The sequence below is a fragment of the Dermochelys coriacea genome, chromosome 2 (genome assembly GCF_009764565.3).
Source record: "Dermochelys coriacea isolate rDerCor1 chromosome 2, rDerCor1.pri.v4, whole genome shotgun sequence".
Lineage (NCBI taxonomy): Eukaryota > Metazoa > Chordata > Testudines > Dermochelyidae > Dermochelys > Dermochelys coriacea.
Window position 1 is genome coordinate 262,407,318 of NC_050069.1, and position 26,725 is coordinate 262,434,042.

The following is a 26,725-nucleotide window of genomic DNA, read 5'->3' on the forward strand; positions in this document are numbered from 1 at the left end:
TCCTTTATATTTAAAGGTGAAACCCATTTCCTTAGGATTTAATTTCTCATCTATCACAGGTGCTGCTTGCCAGTTTCCATTGCTATATGGGTCTTTTTCACAGAGATACAGCACCAAGTCACTTTACCCCAACACATAGAAAATCCATGCAATCAAGTTTTATAGATACATCTCTTTTGAATCAATGGGGATCTACCTTGAAGTGAGGCTTCTCAGAATTACCTTCTCCCTCCAGCCTCACACATACTTGAGTAAGTTTAGGATTGATGAAAAGTACTGGATTGAAATCTTGAGCGAGAAGCTCTCTGCATTTACAACTCAAGCAGCAGCAATACCAGCTTCTTTTCCATTGCAGCTCCGTTCGAAGGGTGACACTCATTTGGTCTCCATGACTTATTGACTGCCTGTTCTTTCCACTGAGACTGCCATACAGGGGTCAATTATAACAATGATTGTTATGATGGGGGACATTTGCCCACTAAGAACTGGACTGAGACCACCAGAGTCTCTTCCCATAGCCCATCCAATAGCCATCAGGTAACAAGTTTGTCACTGATGACTTGCAAGGATTTAAAATTGGAGAACAAAGTACATTTGTATCAGTTATGAAGTTACCAAATATCCAATGATAGATGACTTACTGTCATAGATCCTTTCCTTTCACTTACAAGAGTATGAAATCATTCAGATGCTGTTACTATGGGGATCAGAGTGGTACAAGATCCAGATAGACAGAAATCAACATCTACACGTATGAAGTTACCATATTGCTGTATCTAAGATATATCAATGCGTGCCTCTGGATAAGAGCAGGAAATTACATTGGTATCTCAGATACCACGATGTGATAAGGGTTGGTAACATTTTTCATTTTTATGGCACCCATTGTAGAGTGAAGTAAAGTCTGCTCTTGTTTATACTCTTGCAACACCATTTCATTACAACGGGTTAGCACAGGTGTGGATAAATAGATTTTGAGCCTTCGTCCCCAATACAGTCACTTGGAACCAGGAGCAACTTCACAGTGCAAAGGCCCAAACCTTGGCTGGTTGGAAAAAAAAAAATCAGTGTAGCTTCACTGACTTATGCCAGCTGAGAATCTGGACCTAATTCCGACTCTCACCGCCCCCAATGTTTTAAACTTGTATCCTCTCTCGTGCCAGTTTTGAACCAGTGCAACTCCATCCACATTAGAGATACTATTGACTTACATTACTGGGACATCAAAATCAACCCCAAAGGCCATACATTTTAATCAATCATTTAACTTGCAGTAATCAGTGTAACCTACTTTTATACCATTTTTTCCCCTGAAGAAATAGATAATGACTTTTAAAGGCAAATGTTTTCTCTTTTGGAAAGATCAAAATGACCTTGAGCTATCTACTGTTCACCTACAGCACCGCAGGAGTCTCAGAAAAAAGTTTTTAGGCTTATCTATTATAATTGCTTATACTCAGACACATTGATTGTGCCTAAAACCTTGCTATGATTTGAAACTGTTTATTCAAATTATAATTGCAGTGCCATGAACAGTTCAAGCCTCATGCATGAGCTTGCTTAGGGATAGCCTTTTGGCCCCAATGCTAACTCTCACAGTTTTGGAATCTAATGTGTGAGACGGAAGTGATTCTTCATGTAGTGACAATGTGTCAGGGTGCATAATAAAGTGTGGATCAAACAGAACAATTTCAGAATACATGTTGTGACACTGTACTGCAGAAAAACACGATCATTCTAGAGCTATCATCCGCATAGGGATTATGGGTGCCAGGTAGAGATAGAAATGTCAATAAGAATGGTCACCAAAGCAAGTTTTCTACAAGTTGGCCCCAAAATGGAATATGGTTATGTTTGCTTCTGAACTACCATAGCATTGCTGACAAAGCCAGAATCTGTTCTGAAGTGAAGGGCTGGATTGGGACATGAGGTACAGATCAGCATTGAGAAGAATTGTGGAGCTATGTGATCTCATGGGATGGTGGCACCATCTTCCTTGGAGTTCTGACATACAGATGGAGGGTGCATCCTGCTCACCAGGAAGTCCCACCCTAAGACCCCTGCCCAAGGCCACACAGGGAGTTTGTGGCAGAACAGAGAATGGAATGCCCTAACCACTGGGCCACCCTGATTGTCCAAAGAGCCATTGTGGGGTGGGGCTCAAGTCACCAGCCTTTCAGTTAAAAGCCAAATGCACCAATTAGTTACATCACAGAGATGAATGGATCTGGATTGTCCTCCAGAATAGCTCCACCATTAGTACATTGTATTAAGGTTGGGTAGTTTCCCTTCTCTCTTATGATCATTTGTTTTTATACCTAGGGACCTATCTTTCCCATGGATACCCCACCCAAATAGCTAGTAGGTGTTGGGGCTTGACATAAGCTAGGGACACAAAAGCAAGCATGTAGAGATAGTGGAAGTCTCATGGTTAGAAGTGGGGTTTGTGACGTTGCACTCCATATGTTTTATGGAATTATGCTTATAAGTGTGAATAGGATGCAACTGGAATATCCTTTATGTAAAAGGTCTCTTGTAAGGTATCATTGCAAAGCGTATAATTTACTGAGTGAGTTCATCCTATTTTCATGAATGTATCATTCTTGTACCTAACCCAGGAACCTATCCTTGCAACAAAGCCCGTTGCCAACTCTGTCCACACATCTATTCAGGGGATACCATCATAGGGCCTAATCACATCAGCCACACTATCAGAGGCTCGTTCACCTGCGCATCTACCAATGTGATATATGCCATCATGTGCCAGCAATGCCCCTCTGCCATGTACATTGGCCAAACTGGACAGTCTCTACGTAAAAGAATGAATGGACACAAATCAGACGTCAAGAATTATAACATTCAAAAACCAGTTGGAGAACACTTCAATCTCTCTGGTCACTCGATCACAGACCTAAGAGTGGCTATACTTCAACAAAAAAGCTTCAAAAACAGACTCCAAGGAGAGACTGCTGAATTGGAATTAATTTGCAAACTGGATACAATTAACTTAGGCTTGAATAGAGACTGGGAATGGATGAGTCATTACACAAAGTAAAACTATTTCCCCATGGTATTTCTCCCTCCCACCCCACCCCCCACTGTTCCTCTGATATTCTTGTTAACTGCAGGAATTAGCCTACCTGCTTGTCACCATGAAAGGTTTTCCTCCTTCCCCCCCCCCCCCCCCCCGCTGTTGGTGATGACTTATCTTAAGTGATCACTCTCCTTACAGTGTGTATGATAAACCCATTGTTTCATGTTCTCTGTGTGTGTGTATATAAATCTCTCCTCTGTTTTTTCCACCAAATGCATCCGATGAAGTGAGCTGTAGCTCACGAAAGCTTATGCTCTAATAAATTTGTTAGTCTCTAAGGTGCCACAAGTACTCCTTTTCTTTTATTCTTGTATCTGAAACTAGGAATATGAAGTATAACTCTGAGGTCCTATTGTAATTATGCGAAGTGTGGGCCATTAATGGTGGTTTAGAATCTTGATGGCTCCCATTGACTAGGACAAGTAGTTGTAAATGGCTCCATTTACTTGCAAACCTTCTGAGCTAGGAGCTGTGTGCGGGCCAGCCCTGGGAGACTAGAGGTCTCACAGGACATGTGAGCATGTCATATGATACTGGAATCCATCCTAAACCTGGTGCTTTTCCATTTAGAAGGAGGGGTGGAAACTCAGAGAGATAAAGGATTCCTGCCTTGTGCCAAAGCTATAAAAGGGGGGTGAACAGGACAAAGGGGGTTCCAGTCATAAGAAAACCCCTAGTTTGTGAAAGAAGCTTATTGGAACATCTGAGGGTGAGATATTATCTGTAATCAGTTTCTTAATGTATTAGGCTTAGATGTGAGGGTTTTGTTTTATTTTGCTTCGTAACTTGCTTTGTTCTATCTGTTATTACTTGGAACCACTTAAATCCTACTTTTTATACTTAATAAAATCACTTTTGTTTACTAATAAATCCAGAGTAAGTGATTAATACCGGGGGGGGGGGGGGAAACAGCTGTGCATCTCTCTCTCAGTGTTATAGAGGATGGACAATTCATGAGTTTACCCTGTATAAGCTTTATACAGAGTAAAACGGATTTATTTGAGGTTTGGATCCCACTGGAAACTGGGTGGCTGGTTGCTGGAGATAGGTGATCTGCTGAGCAGTTTTTGGTTAAAGTTCTGCAGCTTTGGGGGCGTAGACCAGACCTGGGTCTGGGTTGCAGCAGGCTAGTATGTCTGGCTCAACACAACAGGGTTCTGGAGTCCCAAGCTGGCAGGTAAAATGGCTCAGAGGTAATCTCAGCACATCAGGTGACAGTCCCAAGGGGTTCTCTATGATGGAACCAGTCACCGGGCTCTCACTTTAAGAATGGAGGGAGGTACACTATCACAGTGAATGAGATAACGCACCACATTCTTTCATTCTCATGCATCCGATGCATCCGATGAAGTGAGCTGTAGCTCACGAAAGCCTATGCTCTAATAAATTTGTTAGTCTCTAAGGTGCCACAAGTACTCCTTTTCTTTTTTCATTCTCAGGAGAAGGGCCGGAAAGATGCAAGATGCAAATGTGTCTACTCTGTTAGTCACAATTGCCATCCCTAGTGCACTCTGGTTTTCATGATCAAAGGAGAAAGGCTTTCATGTCTCTGAATTGCTGCTGTTAAAGTGGCGGCTGCACTTTTGTTCCATTAATTTAACTCTGCAATTCCCTGCTGTAATTTTTTCATATTGCTGCAATTTGTTCACCAGCAGACAACATACTTTGTTATTCTCCCTTCATGGTATAGGTACATGTTGTGAAGAATACAAATAGGTTGGACTTGAAACACTGTGCATAAATTAAATCAAAGATGATTGTCTTCCTGTATATGCTCACAAGAGCATCAGGGAGCAACCACACAAGGAGAGAATCATAGAAACTATATACTAAGGTGATGAGTGTACTGATTCGTTCGTCCCATGGATGCTTTCTGAGGTTCCCATAAACATGCAGGAAGACAGTCTGATTAATTTTTGCACAGTGTAACAGCAAGGGAACAATTTGAAGTCTAAAATATTTGTAGTCTTCATCTTATGTACATATATGAAAATGGGAGAATAAGAAAATACTTTGTCTGGTGGTGAAGAGATCCAACTGGGGGAATGGCGGGGGGGGGGAGGCTGGGAGGGGAGAGAGCTCTTCTAATCTAGCAGACAAAAGCATATTGAAAGTTAATGCTGGAAGCTGAAGCTTGTAAAAAAAAAAAATCAGATGAGAAATAGAGTGCAAATTTTTAACAGCGAAGGTAAATAACCATTGAAACAGTGGATTCTCCATCACTTCAAGTCTTTATATCTGGATGTCTTCCTAAAAATATATGCTATAGCTCAAAGAGAAGTTATGGGCATGATGCAGTAGTTATTGGGTGAAGTGCTTTGGACTACAATGCTCTGACCTGCATTAAGCAGGAGAACTGACTGGATGATCATCATGATGCCTTCTGGCCTTAAAAAAAAAATCTATGAACACAAGAACTGACCAGAATTAGCCCAGATGTCAAACCAAGACAGTTTGTAACCCTTTTTGAATTTCATAAATAGCAATATAGTTACAGCAGTATAAGACAATACAGACCAGATCCTCAGCTGGTGTAAATTGGCTGAGTCCAACTGAAGTCACTGGAGCAGAACTGATTTACCCCAGATGATGATCTGGCCCATGATTTCTGTCCTGAAGAGCTCACTATCTGAAGTAGTTGTAACTCAGCAAATGAGGAGTAGATAACTCAGTAGATAACAGCGGTTGTGGGAAAGGAAGCGTCAGAAATCAGACGCTAAGTGGAGGCTACTCCGCTGGAGACACAGGGTCCCTCTGTGCAAAAGCCAAACAAACAAACAACAAACAAAACAAAGGTGGATATAATTGGCCACGAGTCAAGCAGGGTAGCTCCACTGACGACAGTGGATTACACCAGCTAAGGGTCTAGCCCTATATGATTTTCCTGCAAGAATGTAGTGGGTGAAACCTCTGACTCTCAAGTTTATCTGCTATCTCGAGCCAGCCAAGCAATTCCAGAACATCCTTAAACAAAAAGATACGATCCCTTCTCCAAAGAGAAGAGTCTAAATTAGACTGTAGCTAGCACATGAAGAGGGACACAGAGAGGGGGCAGAGAGAGCAGGTTGAAGAGAAGGAAAGATAATTGAGTCACACTGAGTGGCAAGCAGGTTCGTAGAAGTTCTGATATGTTCAAGTAGAGCCAAGATAGGGTGAGAGGAAGTCAGTGGCCAGCAATGTTGCCAGAGGAAGGGGGGGGGAGGATTTGAGGGGGAGTCTGGGCCGCATCCTTGATCCTGTCACTGATCCCTCCCCTTCTGATGGGCCAACAAATCAGGTTTGCTGTGGCTTCCAGCCTGCTGACATTTTGTGTTAATTCTTTTCTTTCTGCACCTCTTGGCATAGGCAAGGGTTTATGTCCCAGCTCACCTGGGGGACCAGATCCTCAGGCCTGCTAAGTCTCTTGGCAGTGCTCTGATATGCAATGGGGACTTAAAGCTTTCTAACAAGGGAGCTGAAGATTTCCTCTCACCCCCATGGGAGGAGCTCTCCTGATGAGCTCCCAGAAGCCTGTGAGGGGGCATGGCTACAGTATGCTGTACTCCAGCAACCCCTGTTGATATCATGGTCCATAGGTGGGTGTTACATACCATTGCAAGTTACAGCAATCAAAGTTCTTTTAGCTTGTGCCTCAGGCTTGAGGGCAGGGAGAGAGAAGAAAGATCTGACCTATGATATTTTAACTCCTTGTCTACGTCCGCTGGGATTTGCTCTCGCTCAGCCGGCAGTAATCAGAAATCTCATGTTCAAACCAACAGTGAAAATCATTTCTGAAACTGTTGCTGTGTTGATATGATTCTCATATCAGTTTTCATTTAAAAAAAACCAACACCCAACCCTGCCTGAAAATCACTCAAAAACAAATTATGTTTTTAGAATTAGTTCTGCCGAAAGCTAAATAAACTCATTATGGGAGGAATGAAAATTAATGTTAGAAAGAAGAGGTTTTACATATATTTTGATGATCAGCACTTCTGAGGTAATAAGTTAAATTTAATTGTAAATTCAATTAGGTTTTAAGTCTGAAAATATAGAAGCTGCTGCTCAGTCTGTTTCTTAAATCTAACCCTTTGACATTCTACTGTGGGCTGCATATAGTTACAAACTTTTAGGGGAAAAAAATCTGTTTAAGAGACAAACTTCCAGCTGACAAAAAAAAAATCACTGCAGTGCAACAAAATTCACGTGCTGCGAAAAACAGAGTACATACAATCGGGATCAGAACCTGGTTTTTTTCAGTGACAGCAACACAGGATGACACTGCTTGAGCAAAAGGTGAAGTCTTACATATGCTAGTAATACTATATCATCTCTGTGCCCCACTAGCAGCTAACATCACACACAGAGAGAAAGAGAGAATTACAATATTCCTATGAAGTATCTAAGCTTCAAATGATATAGAAGTAGCTTAGTGAGCATCATTATCTTTATGCCCCCGATGACTACAGTATTTAAGTGCCTCAGTCTTTCATGCCATCTTCACAACACTGCCCCTTAAGTAGGGAAGTGCTATTATCCCCATTTTATAGTTGGGGAAAGTGAAGTACCGAGCGGCTAACTGATGTGCGCAGGCTCACATAGGAAGCCTGCAGCAGGGCAAGGAACTGAACAGCAGTTTCCTGAAGCTTAAGCTTGTGCTTTAACCACGAGACCAGTCTTCAGCCCAGCAGTCAGCCAAATACTTGTGAACAACAAATACTAGGCCCCCTCTGACTAACAGCAGCAGAACTTGACATGATTATTCATTAAGACATTAACCAATCATTTCTTGTATTGGGCATCCGTATGTGCTTAGGGAGTTGGCTAATCGCTTCTTCAGAATGCATCGCCACGTGCGGTAGCACAGCGTTCTTTAATCTAGCTACCATCTAATCCTGGCAACATTTTTTCCATGACGGACATCATGGGTTAGATTCTCAGCTGGTCTCAAGTGTAAGTTCTGTTGATCGCACTGGAGCTGTGCCAATGTACAGGAGCTGTGGATATAGCTTGTTGCCTACATTTCTGTTTGTAACCAGATATATTCTGACTGGAATATTGAACATGTGTATTAGGCTGGTGCCTATATAATTTTGTGCTTGCTTTTCATGAATGCACCGGGATTACTGTGCAGTGGATTTAAATGTTTGTATCGGAAGCAGGGAATTGATGGGCTTGACCTTATGAAAAGACGTTGTCATCACGGGTCTTCAGCTATTACCGATGGCTGTTGCCTCACTGGTGAGCCAACCCAAATGTGGATTCATAATGCATTCAGCAGACCTGGAGGGAAAGGAGCTTTTCCAACCAACCTCTTTCCCCTCAAAAATGCAACAGAAATTGAATGGATGAGGAAATGATTCACATCAGCCATCTTTGTTGGGGAATCCCACATATGAGGAGGTGGAGGGGAAGAGGAACTTGAAAGGACTTCATGTCACAACCTGATGTGGAGGATCAGCCCCCTGACACCCCTTGATAACCAACATCTACCGGAGAGATGCTCAATGGTTAGGTCTTCACTGCCAAAGAGGTGTTTTATTTACAGCAAGATAACTAACATGCAATATGACAGGTTTCAGAGTAGCAGCCGTGTTAGTCTGTATTCGCAAAAAGAAAAGGAGTACTTGTGGCACCTTAGAGACTAACAAATTTATTTGAGCATAAGCTTTCGTGAGCTACAGCTCACTTCATCGGATGCATTTGGATATGCATCTAAGGTGCCACAAGTACTCCTTTTCTTTTTTTAAACATGCAATAGTTATTGAGCTGTTACAATCTTAGAGGATACAGGACACCTGTAGTTTTTACCAAGAGGAAGCTAGGCAATAGCTGCCTCTGGTTGAACCTTGCCTTTTTAACCTCATAGGAAAACAACAGTGCCTTTTCTCCACCAGGATTTTACAGTGGGACAGTGAACCCACATTAGACATCCTGCAATAAAAAACCACAAACTCTTTTAGCAGTAAGGAAAAAGGCTACAAAAAGCTAGGGACTCAGGGCTTGATACCGATGCTAGTTAACGTGTCTCTAGTGAGTCTGGGATCATTCCGTACGGTTCAGGGAGCAACTTGGCATGAGAGCTGAAGAGCAGTCAGAGAGCACGGAAGCTGGACGCTGGGCAGACCCTAAAGGCATATGCTGGGTAAACACTATATAATTAGGTATTGATGTACAATGCAATTCATATTTTAAAAGTGCTACACTATTCGACTGTTATGACCCCAAGCACTACAGCTTACCAGTGCAAAATCACAAGTAATATTGCAATAGTACTGTGATGGGGTCCACTCACCATTAGCGGCACGACCTCCTGGCCATCCTGGGGATTAGCTCTGCCAGGTGCTGCCCTCCTTTGGCAGTGCCCCTACCCATCATCCTTTCACCCCACAGGCCCCTCTCACTCCAGGAATTGCAGCCTCCCCTTGGTCACTCCGGCCAGATCACTACATGGTTCCCACTTCAGGGGGGAAGGTAACAGTCTTTCTGGAACAAGCTGTTCCAGGCAGTCTACTGTCATTTGTTTTGTCTGTGCCATGTGTAGCTAGTAGCAGAACCTGGGCCCACCCTCTACTCCAGGTCCCAGCACAGGGGCCATCTAATCACCAGCCAAGGTCTGCTCTCATATTCCTTACTGCTTTTCCCCTAAAACTTTTCCTACCTCCCCCTGCAATTTGCATTTGCCAGCCTCGAACTACTTTCTCCCAGGGGGTAACCTCTATAGTCCCATACACACCTCCCCTTTTCCCAAGGCATGGCTACAGCCCCCTTCTCTGCAGCTCCCTTCTTCTCCCAGTTCCTGGGCTTTATGCAGGCCCTTCCTGTTCCTGTCCAGCTAAGTCTGCTTCCAATTAGAATCCCCTTCCCAGCCTAAATCTCTCCCCTGTTCACTGCTTATTTGGTTGATTGGGCTCACCTGGCCTAATTCAAACCTTTCAGGGCCAGCATGGGGAATACACCCCATCACAAGTACATTAGAAGATTAAATTACATTTTTATTGTACTTTACAGATTTATGATTTCAGATTCATTTAAATATTTTAGACATTTATGTTTGTGGCTGGGAGATTCAAGAGATCTCAGGGGGTTAGACATCCAACTCACACTAAAATTTCAATGGCATTTGGACACTTTTGCAATTCCCAGCTATGATGTCTGAGCATAAATATATCCCAGAGCACTTTTAAAACTTCAGCTAGATATTAGGATCTCTTCTTCCCCTGCTATTAAAGTGCACCTCTGGTGTGGAATGTAATATTAGTGCTGTTTTCTTTTATAAAAATGGATATAGTTCTAGTCATGAAAATTGTCTCACAGAACTAGATACATTCATAGAGGACAGGTCCATCAACAGCTATTCACTAGGATGGGCAGCACCAGTGTCCCTAGCCTCTGTTTGTCAGAAGCTGGGACTGGGCAGCAGGGGATGGATCACTTGATGATCACCTGTTCTGTTCATTCCCTCTGAAGCACCTGCCATTGGCCACTGTCAGAGGACAGGACACTGGGCTAGATGGACCTTTGGTCTGACCCAGTATGGCCGTTCTTATGTACAGTGCTCTACAATCAATTTTAAAAGAAAAAGACCAGATAAACCAGGGGTGGCCAAACCTTTTTGGCCTGAGGGCCACATCGGGGTATGGAAATTATATGGCAGAGCCATGAATGCTCACACAATTGGGGGTTGGGGTGTGGGAGGGGGTGAGAACTCCGGCTGGAGGTGAGGGCTCTGGGGTGGGGCCAGAAATGAGGAGTTCAGGGTGCAGGAGAGGGCTCCAGGGACTGAGGGATTTGGAGGGCGGGAGGGGGATCAGGGATGGGGCAGGCTGTTGGGGCATGAGGGAGGTGAGGGCTCTGGCTGGGGGTGTGGACTCTGGGGTGGGGCTGGGGATGAGGGGCTTGGGGTACAAGATGGGGGCTCTGGGATGGGATCGAGGGGTTTGGAGGGCAGGAGGGGGATCAGGGCTGTGGCAGGGGATTGGGGTACAGGGTGGGCTCAGGGGTGCAGGCTCAGGGTAGTGCTTACCACAAGCAGCTCCCAGAAGCTTCTCCCCCCTCTGGCTCTGAGGCATGGCCAGGTGGCTCTGCGAGCTGCCCCGTCCGCAGGCGCCACCCCGGCAGCTCCCATTGGCCATTGGCTTCATATCAAATGGCAACAAATTCCATAAGGGAGCTATGTGCACAGAGCAAAAGCCCTAGTTCCATAAGACTTCACTTTAGGTAATGGATCAGAAAGCATCCTCTGCTATGAGAAGCTTAAAGAAATAATGTGTTAAAATGATGTATCTGTTTAATTTTCATGATTATCTGTCATTACGTTTCAGAATTCTGTGCCTGTCAATGATTCTCTTACAGTTTGATGGCTACAATATCTATAGGGCCAGGTGAGGGGGTTCATTTTTAATAATCTTTTATAAAACTGCTGGCGTAGGAAGCTAGCAATCTCTGTTATGTTTTAACTGTTTTTTTAATTTTAATTGGTTTTGTACAACTGTGTTATAGTAACTCCCCTCCCTTGCAAAGCCATAATTGTAGGGCTGTTTTCAATACAACTGACTGGCGGAGTCAGTTTTTCCCTTGGCCTAATCAATTTATAGCAAGCCCTAGTGGGAGAGTGAGAGGAAAAGAGTGACACAATTGCAAGAAGATTTTTTTCCAAGTAGCCGCAATGACGGAATTACAACATTAATAATATGTGGAATCTGTATTGCACTTTTCATCTTCAAAGCACTTGACAAAGTTGAAAACGAATTAATTTCACAACACCCCTGTGATGCAGGCAAATAATTGTTGTTATGCTCATTTCGTAGGCAGGGAAATGAAGGCAGAAAGATGAAGCGGTATGTGTATGATCACAGAGGGAGTACCATTGTAAGAGCTGGGCTCAGAATTTCAGCATTGCCCACTCCCTGTTCTGTTCTTAGGGCACTAACACATGCCTCGCTCACTCTCAGAAGAACGAGTCTCAGCAAGTGGTTTAAGTGTTCTCGGCAAAAGAACCTAATTAAACTAAGGCAATCAGTTCCACTCATTATAGCAGAGACATGGAAGGAGCTGAAATGGTGCAAAGGAGGATAATGAAATGGATCCCTCCAGGACATGAAAGCTAAACCATTCAAACCTTCAGAACCCAGATGCCACACTTAGCAAGCCAATTCAACCTACAACACGGGTGGCTCAAGGATAAAAGCCTTGGGACGTAATTCACCCCTGAGCAGAAGGCCAGCACAAAGCCTAGGACCAGCATAAACCCACAGGAGGTTTTGCCTTAGCAAGTACTAATGATTAAGAACCCCAGCATTTGCCTAAAAAGTTTTGAGATGAAAAGCTTTTTCCTATCCTAAGGGTGGAGGAATGAAAATCAGACTTAGAACCCTGGAAGAAACCTTATCTGTAGAGAGAAGACTATCTCTTTTGCAGCTTAGTGCCCTAAACATTCATGCCATTGGGCAGTAGGTAAACAGTTAACAGATCCCTTTCCAAAGATCATTTATATCAGCTACCCTTTGACCCCCACTAGAAATTGAACCACGGATCATGAGAACTGAAAATAGCACACATTTCTAAAAAGTGCACCGAAGATCCAGACTTGCAGGTTGGGAACTGTAACAGACCAATAACCTGTATGGATCATGCACCAGATGCAGGACAAATAAGTAGAGGGTTATACATGCATTTTAAAGCCCCACTCTTGTGGACTGAGTGCCCTAGACTTAAATGAAGCTCTACATAGGAGCTGCATATTACCCATGGAGACCAGTTTTCAGGAATGGGTACAGAATAAAAATATAAAGTGGGGAAGGATCACTACCCCAGAGCATCCACAAATTACTGGTGACCAGTAACCCCAATTATAGCTCTTTCCTTTAAACTACGTGCATGTACATTAGAAGCAGCAAACACTGATGATCTTTCAATCAGTTAAGCACAGTTCTGGAGCCAGCAGAGAAGAGATATGTGAAATAGTGGGGCTTTCAGCATGGTATGTGATGAAAAAAAAGGGGATTTTAAAGCAATCCCAAGTAGAATAATGGCCTCTTGGGTGAATCACTGCGGTGTCTTTGCCAAAGGTAATTTAAATGGCTAAATGCCATTGTTTTTGGTAACATATTCAACCTGAAAGGGATGAAAAAAGCTTTTCTTTTTAAATGGTGGTTTTGCTAATATTTGAACATTTTCTATCAGTGTCCCCAAAGCAGCACTTGCAAGACTGTCGACTAGGAAACACTGCTACATAAAGCTGCTTTTTTTTTTTATTAGCAACGGTTCAATTATGTAGATCTAATGACCTGGTTTGAACCTGACCTGCTTGACAAGAAAGGTGGAAATCTATCAATCACTCGCATGGGGGTTTGAACCTAGAGCCTTCAGAAGCAAAACACAGACCTCAGCTGCATGCTAAAGGAGCAGCTCTGTTAACTGGTAGCAGTAATATGCTCTTACTTCTATGTGGGCACTAGAAGACGCGAATACACTCATTGTGGTACTACTTTCTGACTTATTACAATGTATTATATATATTACAATAGTGCCTACAGCCCACCAGTCAATAATCAGAGCCTGGCTCTGTTGGGCACAGTACACACACATATAGTGACATGATAATCCCGGTCCCAGAGAGTCTACAGTCTATGTATAAGACAAAAGTCAACAAAGGGGTGAAACCCACTGGTGGGGAGGCTTGTGTTGCTACCGCCCTATTGCAGCACTTGATAAAAGAGGGGACTTCAATCTCCAGGGCTTTCGCAAGCACTAAATTCACACACACAAAGACTAAAAAGAAAAGGAGTACTTGTGGCACCTTAGAGACTAACAAATTTATTAGAGCATAAGCTTTCGTGAGCTACAGCTCACTTCATCGGATGCATTACTGAAGTGAGCTGTAGCTCACGAAAGTTTATGCTCTAATAAATTTGTTAGTCTCTAAGGTGCCACAAGTACTCCTTTTCTTTTTGCGAATACAGACTAACACGGCTGCTACTCTGAAACAAAGACTAAAGGATATTCCCTTGTAACTGCTCTTTAGTCTCACATCACTGGAGTTATGCCAGTTTACACTAGCTAAAGATCTGGCCCTTAGTACTTTTCTGGAACCCTGTGGGCCTGATTCTCCTCTTCACTCCAGTGGTGTAAGTCAGAGTGGTTCCATTGCAATCAGTGTGCCTGACTCTCCGTTGCCTTGCATCTGATCTGCCTCTCTTCTCTGATTTGGCAGCATTTTACGCTCACCGCACACAAGTTCAAAGGATGACAACAATAGAGAATCAGTTCCAATGGAATTAAACCAGTGTAAACCTAACATAGTGAAAAGAGAGTCCCGCTCACGATTTGGACATAATTATAATGCATGATTTTGACCTCCGCATAGCCCTGAGTTTGAAAGCCCTCTCCCAGTGCACTAAGAAGCCAGTTAATAAATTCATCTCTGCTTAATCTTGCCTTCCCTTCTTTATTAGACACGGACAACCTTTCATTTTCCATCAGCCGAAGGATGATGTAAATTTGCTTTGCAGAGTTTGTTAGCATTGATCTTGGTGCAATGGCATTCAACTGACATCTTCAAAATTGTCCACTGTGGCGGCATTGATTTAGGGGCAATGAATGTAGTAGGCTCTTAATTTCATTACCATCCAAAAATGAAGTTTGCAAAAAGAATCAATACCCTTACAAAAAATCCCAAAGCGATGACAATTTATGTCAGCTGAGAATATGGCAAAAAAGCATCCTAAGAAATATATGCTAGAGACATCCTTGTGCTGTTATGGGCACTTTAACAAGGGCAGAGTGTAAAGTAGTGTTTCAGTCTCATTTTAATTAATAAATAATAAAAATATAGTCTCTCATGTCCACAGACATCCCAAAATGCCTCAAAGTGCTAAACTAATTTGTGTTATTTACTATATTTATTAGTGGTCTGGAATGTGGAGGTGAGAATGGGGGTGTTGAGTAGTGAGGTAGCTAACTTTGCAGATGGCACAAGTTATTTAGATGAGTAAAGTCCAGCCAGGACTGTGGGGAACTTCAAAGATACATAATCAAGCTAGGTGAATGGGCAGCAAGATGTCACATGAAGTTCAGTGCTGATAGCCACAAAATAACAAACAGTGGAGAGAAGAACAAACTGTTCATACACCTGACAAGTTTCCAAAGAATGATATCAACATCATGTGCAGCATTAGAGACAACTCAGTGCAGATTGCAGTTCAATATGCAGCTGCAGTTGAAAGACCAAACCAGATAGCATGCATAAGGAATGGAATGGATAATAATATGGAAACTATTATACAGTCACTATATAAATCAATGGGGCAGCATTACTTAGACCAGTGTGTACAGTAGAGGTCACAGCATCTGAAAAAGGATATTGTAGAAGTAGAGGGAAGTTCAGATAAGGTGACAACATGGAACATGGAAAATATGTTCATATGAAGAAAGACTGGAATTGTTTATCTTACAAAGGAGATGAATAAAAGGGGACAGAATAAAAGTTTATATAAAATAATGATTGATTTAGAGAAGGCAGATCGGGAGCTTCCCTGTCTCATAATCCAAGGGCAAGGGAACATTTAATGAGATTAAAAATGTGTCAAATTAAACAATGAAAAAAGCAAATTATTTTTCACTCAGCAGGTAATCAGTCTGTGGAATTCATTGCCACACGATGTCTTTGCAACCAAACATTTTACGAGATTAAAAAAGAGATTAGATTTTTTTTATGAATATCAAGAGTTATAGTTTAAACTAAGAAATTTTGGAAGAGATATTAAACCTCACGATTCAGGTTCATATCAGTCTCTAACTATTAGAGATTAGAAGGAGACATAACATTCAGGAGTGGGGCAGATTACCCTGCATGTGCCTTCTTTAGGGTTTCTTGCAGCTTCCTCAGAAGCATAAAGTGCTTGTAGCCATCAGAGACAGGATACTGGGTAGAGCTGGTCAGAGAAACTTTAATGGACCCATTTTCCAGTTGAAAAATGCCGTTCTTTTGAAATCTTAGAGACTAACAAATTTATTAGAGCATAAGCTTTCGTGAGCTACAGCTCACTTCATCGGATGCATTTGGTGGAAAAAACAGAGGAGAGATTTATATACACACACACAGAGAACATGAAACAATGGGTTTATCATACACACTGTAAGGAGAGTGATCACTTAAGATAAGCCATCACCAACAGCAGGGGGGGGAAAGGAGGAAAACCTTTCATGGTGACAAGCAGGTAGGCTAATTCCAGCAGTTAACAAGAATATCAGAGGAACAGTGGGGGGTGGGGTGGGAGGGAGAAATACCATGGGGAAATAGTTTTACTTTGTGTAATGACTCATCCATTCCCAGTCTCTATTCAAGCCTAAGTTGCAAACTGGATACAATTAACTTAGGCTTGAATAGAGACTGGGAATGGATGAGTCATTACACAAAGTAAAACTATTTCCCCATGGTATTTCTCCCTCCCACCCCACCCCCCACTGTTCCTCTGATATTCTTGTTAACTGCTGGAATTAGCCTACCTGCTTGTCACCATGAAAGGTTTTCCTCCTTTCCCCCCCCGCTGTTGGTGATGGCTTATCTTAAGTGATCACTCTCCTTACAGTGTGTATGATAAACCCATTGTTTCATGTTCTCTGTGTGTGTGTATATAAATCTCTCCTCTGTTTTTTCCACCAAATGCATCCGATGAAGTGAGCTGTAGCTCACGAAAGCTTATGCTCTAATAAATTTGTTAGTCTCTAAGGTGCCACAAGTACTCCTTTTCTTTTTGCGAATACAGACTAACACGGCTGCTACTCTGAAACTTTTGAAATCTAAATGCTTTGTGAAATCATGTCAATTTCACCTAATTTTTGTTTTGGAGAAAAACTGAGGGAGGAAGGGAGGGTTCTGAAAACAAACATCTGACAACAAAAAGTTTCAATTTTTCATTTTGAAACAACTTTGCATTTGGAATTACTTTTATTTTGTGTTACATTGGACATTATCAAATCAAATACAAAGTGAAACTGAAGTAAATGTTTTGATCGTGTTGAAATAAAATGGTTCAACATTCCAAAACAAGTTTAACTTTTCCTTTGCAAGGAATTTCAGTTGTTTTGTGCCATTTTGAGACAAAGTTCCAAAATGTTGAAATAAAAGTACTATCCTGCAAATAGCAGGTCCTACCCACCAATGCAACTCCTATCTCAGTCTTTGCAAACAGTGTGTCCTGCTTAAATTTCAGCCTTTTTTCTAAGGTACTTATGCAGTCCCTATTACAAGAGGATCAGAGCAACTCAGAAACACAGACATCTTTATACTCACAACACCCATGGCGAGGTAAAGAGCAGAGATATAGACAGACTAAGTAACTTCTTGATGGTCACAAAAGAAGCATTTGGGGGAAGCATAGAATTTAAGCCTGATCTCCAAAAACTCAGCTTGTATTCAAACCACTGGACCATCCTGACAATTCCATGCTGGTGTAACTCCAGCTGATAAAGTCAGGCTCCACTGCCATTGCTTAAAGCATTTTTGGTATTATGGTCACAGCTTGGTTGACATATTTTATGTCACATGTGGGTGCACTTTAATGGTGGGTGAATAATCATTGCCTATACAGTCCCAAAAGCACTTTGGGATCTCTCTGATGTCCACCATCATCTCCCTGCACATGAGACAATACATTTTTATTATTATGTATTCATTAAAATGATAATGAAACCCGTTCCATAGCACTTACCCTTTCAGGGTGTGGTCTAGTGAGCAGTGTGCTGGACTAGGACTCAGAAGACCTCAGTTCTATTCCTGGATTGGCTGCTGAGAGACTTTGGCATGTCACTTGACCTTTGTGCCTCAGTTTTCCTATCTGTAAAATGGGGATAATGATGCCTCCTTCATAACATGCTTTGAAATCAACTGATCATAAGACCTGGGTATTGTTATTAAAGTGGCTATGTGTCTTAACGAGTCTGAGGAAGGATTTTCAATTGTGTCGGACTAACATGATTGAAAAACGTGTATTTTTTGCCTTTCAGGACAGGGGCCACCTGAACCTAGATGGCATTAAAGGTAGGCTGGATGTACACACACCATTGCTTTATTGGGGAAAAAATTAGCACAGTTTATGGCTGGCTTTAGAAAGCCAATAAGTGTGCTCAATCAGGCTCCCCGATTCTTCAGTCATGTAAGAATGTTAGTGTTAAGGCAACATTCTCATTGAAATATTTTCTTGTACAATCCATTGTAGATATATACTTTTGAATTTGAAAGACTAAGAGAGGCACTAAACTATTTGGGAATGAAGGTGCATGTAACAGCAGCTTTGTATGGTGCTGGTTTTTATTTTTGCTTTTCTACCGCAAAAGGCACGAGTCATCTAGCTACACAAACTGTTGTATTCTACCCTCACTAATAAAATGTCCGTAATCAAAACTAAAATGAAGATTCAAGTGGAGAAAGGTAGAATTTCTCACACTGATTTCCACGTCAGTCTATTATCTTGCTTTTAACAGAAATCCTGTACTAAAGCCCAATCCTTGATTCTTTCAGATTTAGGGATGCTCTAGGCGCGATTTTATTTCGTTCCGATTTTTATACCATGCCTGTCACTGTGGTATCTGAACATTGGGACCCTGGGTTTTAATGGTGTCTGAGCTCTGATTTCTTGTAAAGTATCCACTTACAATTAATCGTAACCTAAAAATGGTATACTTATCTATTGGTAAGACAATCAATTTCATGCATGTCTATAAAAACAAGCCTTTCAGAAACCACTGAACTATATACAGGAGGCATGACAATGCCTGTTTTAATATTACCAACCCCAACTATAAAAAAAAATCATGAATTGGGCCCCCAAAAATCACAAGCTCAACTTAAAAAATCAGGAGATTTTTGTGAAAAAAATACTACTACTAAGTGCTAGTGTTCTTTTTATTCACTTTCTGGTTTTTGTGCCTTTAAGTTACACTCAGATCATGTTTTCAAGCTTTTCTTCTCAACGACAAGGGCTAGAAACTTACTTAAAATGTTGTTTGCATTGTTGTTGCTGGGGTGGTCCCAGGAAATGAGAAAGACAAGGTGGGTGAATAATATCTTTTATTGGACCAACTTCTGTTGGTGGAAGGGACAAACTTTCGAGCTGCACAGAGTTCTCGCACAGGTCTGGAGAAGGTAACAAGAAGAAGAGCTCTGTGCAGCTTGAAAGCTTGTCCCCTCCTTCAACAGAAGTTGGTCCAATAAAATGTTACCTCTCCGAGCTTGTCTCTTGAAGAATAAATGACAGCTGTGATTCTCACATCATCACAAGACTCCAGGAGCTGGGGCTTTGAGGGAAACCCCAATATCACAAGGCTCATGATAAAGTTATGAGAGTTGGCCACACTGCTGTTTACCTGACCTTCGTTTCTCCAGCTCTACTCTTCCAGCAACATAGCCTTTAATTCAAACTATTACGGAAAGAGAATATGTATACAGAAAGCAAATATCAGTAACACAAACCCTGAAGGCTTTCCTCACTTTTTAGGCAAAACTCTCATTGAATTCAATGAGAACAATGTCAGGCATTTTCTGTCGCACTCGAATGCTGCAGTTATTTATGGAGGAAATAGAGCTTTCTTCTCGTAACTTTTCTCCAGCCTAATCCTGCAGTGTGGAATTTTGTTCATGTGTTGTGTGTAGCTCTGAAGGGGACTGTGAAGCTGCTCTTTTTCTTTCTGTCTCATGGAGCTTTCTTGCTATATGCCATTATCTCTTCTTTCCCTTTTTCCCCATGCTTGTTTACAAAGGCTGCCATACCAATGAGTAATATTTAATTGCACCATTCCAACTTCATGCTCCTGAGGGCTCCATATTTATCGCTTGCCACACCCTTAGTACTCCTTATTTATGGACATCTGCCTCTTCATTAAACACCTGTCTAAGGCATGCCCCAACCGAAGCCTTATTTAATGCAATGCAAGGAATACACCTTCTGCATAATATCCTTTCAGTTATTGCAGTGCATTACGCTGTTATGCTAATTAAAAATCCAATTAATGGATACTGTCAGTTCAATTCATGTGTATGTGTGGGTGTGCACACACAGGCCTTCCTAATATATAACATGCTGGCTTTCCTAAAGCCATTAAACAGCTACAGTTATGGGAGGATATAATTTATGTTGCTTTGATGCTGGCAGAGTTAAAAGCAGATTTCCCCAATATCAATTCCATTTGATGGGTGGTTATTACCACAAGCCATCTTAGAGGTTGCAAACCTGAAACTGCTGTTATTTTTTTTAAGTGTATGTTTTCCCAAAGGTTCGGAAAATTCTGACTGACAGCGTCAGAGCCCTAGACTTTCAACCAACTGAAAGGCTGATTGAGGAGGGTTCCAAATGGTTGTTTTTATCCACAGTATAGCTTTGCAATAATGTATGAGAAGTGAAACAGAGGAAATGTTTTCCAATGCAGGATGCGGTGGCATATATTTGTCCCTGGAATATTACTACTGTGTTGATTGGCTATATTTTATTTTAAAAAAGAGATGCATCATCGTATGCTTTTAGTATACCCGTAGATGGTATATTTTGATGTTACAGCTGTAGTCCTTTTACTTGGCAAAGGGGATCGAAAAAATAAGTACACTGTTACAACTTAAAGTAACTGTCTTTACCTAAATTAGTTACTCAATAAAAGTAGGAAGATAACAACATGGAAATGTACTGTGCTTAGGGCACAATAAAGCCATTATATGATCCAGCTTTCTAATCCTCTAAAATATAGCTAACAGCACCACCAAACTCACAGAGTGCTCTCACCTGTACAACAAAACTTGTGTTGAAATTGGTGTTGATGTGATTTACTCACCTATCTTAGAGGTGTAAACTATTCCAGACCACCTTAAAAGACACAAGTGATACTTCAGTATATAGGATGGTGGATAGCAACACCAACCTGAGACAGGTAGTTTTCTGAAGCTGATGAAAACAGTACCACACGGTATGATCAAATTCTGCTCTCCCTTATATTAGTGGAGTCAATGGCCCAGGTATTCAGGTGTATCTGAGCTCCACTCAGCTACCTGAGGAAGTAAAGCTCTGTTCTTTTATGGTCAGATTGTGTTTTGATGCATAACCCAGTCCCCGACACTGGGTTATTTTATAATAACTTGGAGCTATATGCTAACATCTGCACCTGTGAGCAGAGGGTAGCTAAAATCATTGGATGCAGGCTGGTTGCAGGGGTCCTAGAAGGGGGTAGGGCTCTGCTACATGCTCTATTATTCCTGCAAACAACACTCAGTATGCTCTTCTGGATAGCTGTTCCACTTGCTAGGGATGGAGGAGGAACTGGAGTGTACACAGCTGTTCTCTGGAGCATCATCCTGATCCCATACGGTGGGTTGGGAGGCAGTGTAGAAATGCAAGGCCTTTGTCCTGGCTATGGATCTCAGGAGATCTGTGGGGTTGGGTGGACAAACCCCAGCTATATCTGTGCGAGTTAAACTAGACTTCACCGCATCTATTTCCACCATTAGGAATTTGTGTCCTCGGCATTCTGTGGCTGGTTGATTCTCTGACTTTAAATCAGTGCACTGGTTTATGAACATTTAAGAAACTGCAGTTCAACAGAGCTACATAGCCTGTCAAGAGAGTTTCCGCGCTTTTCAAGGAGAAGCTCAAGCAAGCCCTAGAAATGGGAAAAATAGGGTTTCTCCTCCCTTTTTGCTTAGTCGCTTTCATGCAGTGCTGAGCCTAAGCAGAGACAATCCATTCTACACATACATATTCAGTAGATGGCTTGGGTTTTCCTGAGTTGTCAGTGGAAATGAGTCTAAACAAGAAAAAACAGCAAGCACCCTTGACCATGTTTTAACGACTACATTTCACATCTTCTTCACTTATGGGAGGAAAAGGAGACTCCCTGCATGACAGTCCTAAAAATATTAGGACCTGGTGAGTCCTCAGTATGTTTTCTGTACCTTGAGAAAAAAATATTCTCATGGTGAACACACAAAAATGCCTGTATATGTAGATAGATGGACAGATAGGACAAAGATTGTGGAAACCCCCACAGTAGACATATAAGAAACAGGTCTTAGATCATTCAATGGTCTTGTGTTTCACAGAGACTTTCTAGGATGTTAGTAGGGATGGGTGTCAGTTGCAAATTTCAGACCTCTCCCAAAGTTCTGGGGTGTTCTGATTTGGGACTGGATCCTCTGCCAAAAATATACATAGCTCGCCTGATTTGGATGGAGCCACATTGATTTACATCAGCTGGAAATCTGTCCTTGCAGTTCTGTTCCTGGAGTGTTTTTCTTCTCCATTATAAAGATAGGAGCCATGGGCGGCAGGTATCAAAGGCAGGGGAAGGCTGTGCCAACCCAAACTGCCTGCGTAGCTCTGCCCACACTCCACTCCCAGGCCCCCTCCTACTTTCCACCGCCGTCTGCGGAGGCTCTTCCTTCCCCTGTGGCTGGGGCCTCAGGCCAGTGGTGCCAGAACTAGGGGGACAGGGCCCTCCCAGTTTTTGAAAGTGGATCGGCCTAGCCTGTCCACTTTTCACCGGGGTGGACCCCACCTCCTTCCCCTTCTCTTCCCCCCTGAGGCCCCAAGCCTGGCCAGGCCAGTGTGGAGCCCGGCTGGGGATCCCAGGCAACTGTGGGGAGCCATGGTAGATCCTCCATCTGTCCGGGGTGGTTGAGAGCAGCCCCTGACTCATGTCCCCACATCCCTGGGCTCACCGCCCATCCACATCGTCAGCTCCTCACAGCTCCCTAGTGCGGCTCTCCCCGGCCCGGCTCCAGCCGGGGGGACAACTCGGAGCCGCAGTCAGGCCATGATAAGAGCTGCATGGGCAGCTGTGGGGATCCTGGGTCCCTCTGCCATGCCTGTCCTGGGTACGGGGCTTGGGACATGGGCAGGGGGCTGCTTTTGCCTCCACCTCGGGCCGCGGGAGTGGGGGCCCCTGTCCCCCCCCACTTTTTGGAGGGCTCTGGCATCCCTGCCCTGGGCTGGGGCTGGGGCTATTGGGGGCTATTGCTGGCTTGCAGCCAGGGGCTCACGCTGCCCGCCCACCTGGCTCGCCAAGGTTGGGGGCCGTGCTGCCCGCTGGCCCACCCGCCACACTGGACCTGGGGGCTGCATTCAGCTGCCTGCCTGCCTGGCGCTCTGGGCCTGGGGGGGTGGGCATTCAGGCAGCCTGGGACTGGTAGGGGAAACTCTGGTGGGGGCAGAAGGGGCAGAGCCCTGGCCAGAAGGGGCGTGCCAACCAGAGGCTAGCATCCCCAAGCCCATGATTCACCTGCTGCCCACGATACGAGCCCCAGCAAAGTTTGGGTCCAACAACTGAGCTTCCCAAGAGTCTGGCACTTACCAGATCTGGGATTCTGATTCAGGCCTGTATCTAGTTTTTTTGTGGTAATATTTTGTCCCATTTAGTTCACCTGAAACAAGCGAATTTGGAGAGAGACAGAAAATCTAGAGAAATAAAACAGCACAGATACAAATCTGATGTTCCCCCTTTGCTCAGCTTTATACTTGGAAGTACTCTTATGTAAACAGGAGCAGAGACAGCAGTAGTGAAAAGAGAGGGAGGAGGTGGAGAATAAAATTTCCCCAAAAAGTATCCTTCCTACTTCCAAAGATCACAGCTCCCATGGAGGTAAAGCAGTTCTTCGACCTGTACACATGCAGAGCATTGAGTAGCAAGGAAGAGACAGAAGGATGTACTTTAAGGCATAACAATGAGTACCGAGAACAGGCTGAGGAAACTGAGATTGGTAAATCCACAGTTTTCCCTCCAAATCACATTTTGTGCAAGCTGTGTGTTAGCAATAAGAGTAATAGGGTCTTTGTGTATATGAGTTCAGTTATTAGAAGCCAGATTTAAGATGATGGATGTTTGCTGCCTAAGACGCCACCCAGGCATCCTTACAAACAAGATTACTTCACTTCCAGAGGCAGCAGTGGTAAATAATTTTCATCAAGATGTTTTATGGAAGATGTGAAAGTCCTGATTTCTTGCACTTGTTCTGACTTTATCTGTCAATAAACAGCTCACAGGTGGCCTGAGAGCTGAAGAAATGCCCTTCCAAGGTTTTTAGGATGTTTTATTGTTTCACCCTTAAGGTTCCGCTAGCAGATAGCAAACAAAGAAGGAAAAACAATGAGGAGTCCTTGTGGCACCTTAGAGACTAACAAATTTATTTGGGCATAAGCTTTTATGGGCTAGAACCCACTTCATCAGATGCATGGAGTGGAAAATACAGGAGCAGGTATAAATACATGAAAGGATGGGAGTTACATTACCACGTGTGAGGTCAGTCTAACAAGACAATTCAATTAGCAGCAGGATATCAAGGGAGGAAAAATAACTTTTGTAGTAGTAATGAGAATGGCCCATTTCAAACAGTTGACAAGAAGGTGTGAGTAACAGTAGGGGGAAATTAGGTTTAGGTTTTGTAATGACCCAACCACTTCATCTTTATTCAGGCCTAATTTGATGGTGTCCAGTTTGCAAATTAATTCCAGTTCTGCGGTTTCACACTAAAACAAAAACAAAACTCCTGGCATAAACTAAGAAAAAAAGAAGAAGCTGAATTGAGAGGGTCTAGACCAGTGGTTTTCAACCTTTTTTCACACTTTTGCAAACTCCTAAAAATTTTCAAATGGAGGTGTGGACCTCTTTGGAAATTCAACCTGTCCTCCGTGGACCCCTACCATAGAAGTCTTTGACTGAAAACTGACTGAATAGAATTCATCTATAAATGTTGCATGTTCCACACGACATTTGACACAACATGAGAAAGGACGTTAAACTACGGGCTTCTATGGTAACGACAATACTTCCGGGTCTTGACCTTTTGGTGGGAGTATTCAGATATTTTGAATGATAAAAACAGAATGCTTTTCTGGGATTTGTAACTTTATTTTCATAGTTACCTTTTGCACATCCCTTAGATATAGTCTGTGGACCCATAGGGGGCTGAACACCAGCTGTCTAGTCTTCACAGTCTGATGGCAAAAAGGAAATGCTAAAAGGATCCCATTTTCACTAGGAGGGAGGTGAAGCATTGAAAAGGGTTACCTAGGGAGGTGGTGGAATCTCCATCCTTTGAGGTTTTTAAAGCCCAGCTTGACAAAGCCCTGGATGGGATGATTTAGTTGGCGTTGGTCCTGCTTTGAGCAGGGGGTTGGACTAGATACCTCCTGAGGTCTCTTCCAGCCCTAATCTTCTATGCTTCTATGATGTTATAGCAGGAACAGTATCTGCAAAGAGATTGGGGCATTTCATTCATTCCCATAGTTCTTATGGAAAACCTTGATTCTGAATGAGTGCTTTGTTTTTGTTTTCCTCTTCCCCAAATTATCAGAAAACCCCAAAACTTAAGAGGATTTCCTTAGAGAAATCAGATAACTGCTTTTACTGAACTGAGAATAATGTTCATACAGAAAGCCGAACAGCTCCAATGTTGACATCTTTAATACTAATGCCATAGTATATACTACCGAAGAGGTGTTTTTCGTCTTCCGAATCAATATTTTTTACTCCGTAAATTATGCTGCCATGCCAACTGAAGGGGAAAATCTTTCTAGTGAATTTCTGGCATATTATATTGAACATACCATAGAAAACTGAGTTATGTTTGAAGCTGACAACACAGAGAGAGTCTGTTTCTGTAAAATGAGTGGCATAACATTTGTCTCCTCCATAACATGACTTCGTCTTTGCCTGTGAAGGAGACATAAGTGAGTCAGACTTTTTCATCTGTAAACCTGTGGGATGAAGCAGCTGATTTGTTTAGTACTTAATTCATGATTTTCCCCTCTAGTATGAAGACAGAAGAGACATAATAGAAGTGTGGTTCACTAAGTGGTAACGAATAAATGAATATCTACAAGGGTTAAAATTTATTATTCTGGATCATGCTTTCTCCTTCTTTTTTACCATTACTCATCCAGTCAGGGAACATAAATACTGTGTGACTAAGGTTGGTTGAAAGCTTTCCCTCTAACTTTTTGAACAGAAAATTGTGTTTTTGATGAAACATCTTTTGCACACATAAAAAAAGTTTCTGCTTTCTGTGGTAAATTTTGATATTATATAAAAACCCAGCATACCTGAAAACCAAAATATTTTGAGTCTACATGGCACTGCAGTGCTTCATGAATGTTATATTTTGGTTGCCTTCTGCTTCCATTTTCCTTTCTGGGCTGGGCTTTCAAGCCAGACTACATGTGCCATGATGCACCTGGCCAGAGACTCTTATGCTGTATCCCTTTGCTTCCCCAAGAAGGAATAAAGTGATGTGCATCTTGGGAAATGTAGTCCAGCCTGCTCCACAGAGCCTCATCACAAGTTCTCCCATGTTACCTGTGACTCAGAAATGTATATGTACATTGTGGGTAATATCCTGCTCCCAATCTGCATGCAGAAGACCCCACTGAAATTAACATGAGTAACCTATAAAAAAGGATGACAAGAGTCACGGGATAGAGCCCAAACCCCAAAACTAACAATATAGGAAAGCGCTACAAACATTTGGCACCACCTAATTTAGAGAGTAGCATAAATTCATAAATAAAACAAATATGAAGAAAAATCTTTCCCCAAGAGCTCAGCTCCCATTTAGGCCCTGAAATAAGTGGTCAGTTTTTCAAAAAAGCTCAGCTACCATTTTGGGGTGGGATT

At 42.6% G+C, this 26,725-nt stretch overlaps 1 long non-coding RNA gene across 1 annotated transcript; it reads left to right on the forward strand.

The window, feature by feature from the left end:
- Positions 1-703: 703 nt before the first annotated feature.
- Positions 704-22,639, forward strand: LOC122459066. The gene is made up of 3 exons (XR_006279508.1): positions 704-714; positions 11,452-11,457; positions 22,540-22,639. It is a non-coding gene; the product is annotated as an uncharacterized LOC122459066 (long non-coding RNA).
- Positions 22,640-26,725: the final 4,086 nt, after the last annotated feature.